Source organism: Chiloscyllium plagiosum, chromosome 24 (genome assembly GCF_004010195.1).
Source record: "Chiloscyllium plagiosum isolate BGI_BamShark_2017 chromosome 24, ASM401019v2, whole genome shotgun sequence".
Taxonomy (NCBI): Eukaryota; Metazoa; Chordata; class Chondrichthyes; order Orectolobiformes; family Hemiscylliidae; genus Chiloscyllium; species Chiloscyllium plagiosum.
Genome location: NC_057733.1, coordinates 21,673,516 through 21,676,915, shown reverse-complemented (window position 1 = coordinate 21,676,915; position 3,400 = coordinate 21,673,516).

Here is a 3,400-nt window from a genome sequence, read left to right as displayed (position 1 = left end):
GTTCTTCTTGAGTGAACACAGGTGTAAACTCTAATTTTCCTTAATTTGAGGCTTTTAGCCCCATTCTAATCAAAATGTAAGGTCCACAAGGTGAATATATCCTTTCAAAAGTGTGAATTGTGGACTTTCTCTAATGAAAAAAATCTATCTCTGCCTGTAGATGGATAGATTCCAATATAGCATTTAAATTGGAAACAGTTGTAACTTTTGACTGGAACAACAATCCAACATAATTTGAATGGATTCAGTGACTGAGAACATGTTTACTACACAATAGAAATACACCTCCGTGTGAGACAGATTGCAACAGTTGCACAGTAAGTAGATCCATTTAAACAATGACTTATGAAGCTACAGATCAATTGAAGACAATTATTAAATATCATATCTCGTTGGCACCAAACTAATGTTTTAAGCCTCAATTTATAAATGTTTTGAAATTCATGCAAAATATATTTGCAGATTTTAAAACTAAATTCTATGTTGTCACAGGGTTGCATGATGTAAGTAATTTTCTGATTTCATGAATAGTCATTGTTCTCTGCACACAGGAATGCTGTTGTCATGGTAGCATAGATAAAATGCTTTTATAATTAACTGAATTAGAATGATTTGGATATTTTAGACAATCTGGTCATTTAAATTCCACAGTTGCATAACCATATGTTAAATTAAAATGTAACAAAGAGTCAATAGGGAATTAAATACAATTACATCACATTTGTCTACTTTGAGCTATTTATTTTAAACCCAAATGTATTGCCTATTACTAAAGACACTTGTTAATATAAGTGCAATTACTAAAACAGATTTTTCTCTGACAGTTTATAATCTCCATTCTGACCATTGCACATATTAACATCATAATTAATATTGACATTTCAGGCAAATCAAATGACCAATGTAAATTAACAATAATCCAGATATTTGGTGCAAACATTTATTTTCTAAGGTGATATTACGGTCTTTTAGTAAATTAGAGGCATGTGTACAAATTAGTGTGGTTGTATTCAAATAATCTGTAATCTGTTTATAGAGTCATAGAGACGTACAGCATGAAAACAGACCCTTCGGTCCAACTTGTCCATGCTGACCAGATAGCCTAAGTTAATCTAGTCCCATTTGCCAGCACTTGGCCCATATCCCTCCTAAGCCCTTCCTATTCATATACCTATCCAGATACCTTTTTAAATCCTGCAATTGTACCAGCCTTCACCACTTCCTCTGGCAATTCATTCCATACATGCACCACCCTGTGAGGAAAACGTTGCCCCTTTGGTCCCTTTCAAATCTTCCCCCCCCCCCTCATCCTAAGCAGATGTCTTCTAGTTCTGGACTCTACCATCCCAGGGAAAAGACCTTGTCTAATTTCCCTATCCATGCCCCTCAATTTTATAAACCTCTATAAGATCGCCCCTCCTCCTCCAATACTCCAGGGAAACCAGCCCCAGCCAATTCATCCTTTTCCTATAGCTCTAACCCTCCAACTCTGGCAACATCCTTGTAAATCCTTTATGAACCCTTTCAGGTTTCACAACATCCTTTCTTCATGTCTCACTTACAGTGCATTTAAAATACCTTGTAATTTCCTCATTTAATTTGTCTTAGGAATTGTTAGTCACACAAGGACCTATATTTGAAAAAATGTTTAGGTGTACAATATTCAAGTTTTCGAATATATAGATGTTCAATGCGTAAAAATGTCAATTGTTTGACAAATTCACAGCTATGTCTCCTGATGTCAAAAAGCCTTGCTCTATTTGATCATTTGGCTGAATCAGATTTATGTGAGTTCCCCTAAATGCAAGCAGGATATTGGAAAATTTATGGAGTGTAATAGGGTAGTGCAGTGTAAATAACCTTCTCCAAGTAATACTTGGCTATCCATTTTCTGTACTTACAAGTTCCTATCTCCACAGAAATTGTGAAGAGAAAGTGGGTGGAGGGCAATGTAAACTTGTAGTTATTTGGTTAATTAAAATAAATTGGTTGCTGCTTTTGTTTTGGCCACTAGATGTCAGTGCTGCTATTTACAAATATACTATTTGGAATTCTAAACAGCTAGTAATCCTACTTAAAACCAGTCAAGTGTTATAGTCCATATTATAGGAAGGATTTTAATAAACGGGAGAGGGTGCAGATGAGATTTACCAGGATGCATTGAATATGTATATATTCAGCAGCTGCCTGGGGTGCAATGCAAAATCTCATGACTTGGTCACACCTCTGGTTTATAATTATTTCTTTGGTAGTGGCATTAAATTACGTAAATGCAAACCTTAACTGAAAGTGATATACTTTTAAGAGTCAAGTGCCCTTTTCAGATGTGCTATTTGCTGGTTTCCCCTCAATCTCCAGCGAATCTAGAAATAAGTTCTGAAGAAAGGTCACTGGACCCAAAATATTAACTGTTTTTCCTTCCACAGATCCTGACAGACCTGCTGAGTTTTTCCAGTAATTTCTGTTTTTGTTTCTGATTTCTAGCATCCATAGTCCTTTTGATTTTGTTTTTGCATAGAAATCCATAGCCTGATTGCTCTCCCATTTGCATTAGGCCTGTCACTGCTGACTAAAAAAGCAAGGTCTTGATCTTATTTTTCAATCTCTCTAGCTGCAGCACCTGTCCTCCCCCAATCTCTATCAAAGATGTGAATCCTTCAAAGTCCGGTCTCTGCTCTTTGGAGTTCTTGTCCAAGATTATATTGTCTCCGTCACTTTCCTCGAAAACTTCTTTCATCATGCTTTCACTTCTCATAGAATCGTACAGCAGGAAACAGGCCCTTCAGTCCAACCAATCCATGCCAACATGATCCCAAACTCATCTAGTCCCACCTGCATACACTTGGCTCAAATCCCTTTAAACATGCCTTATTTGTGTACTTAACCAAGTGTCTTTTAAACTTTGTAACTGTACCCACATCCTCTGGAAATTGATTCCACATAGGAACCACTCTCTGTTTTAAAAAAAAATGCCTCTCGCATTTCTTTTTTATTCTTTCTCCTCTCACCTTAAAAATATGCCCCCTACTGTTGAAGTCCCCACCCTAAGGAAAAGGCACCTGCCATTCACCTTATCCACACCTCTCACTATGTTATAAACATCTATAAAGTCATCTCTTAACCTATGCTCTAGTGAAAGAAAGTCCCAACCTATTTCCTTTAACTAAAACCCTCCATTGCCAACAACATCCGGGGTGGCATAGTGGCTCAATGGTTCGCACTGCTGCCTCATAATTTCCCTTCCCACGTGGTTAAAGATTCCTTCCAACGCATCTTGTCCACATCCCGCACCTCCGCCCTCAGACCCCACCCCTCCAACCGTAACAAGGACAGAACGCCCCTGGTGCTCACCTTCCACCTTACCAACCTTCGCATAAACCAAATCATCTGCCGACATTTC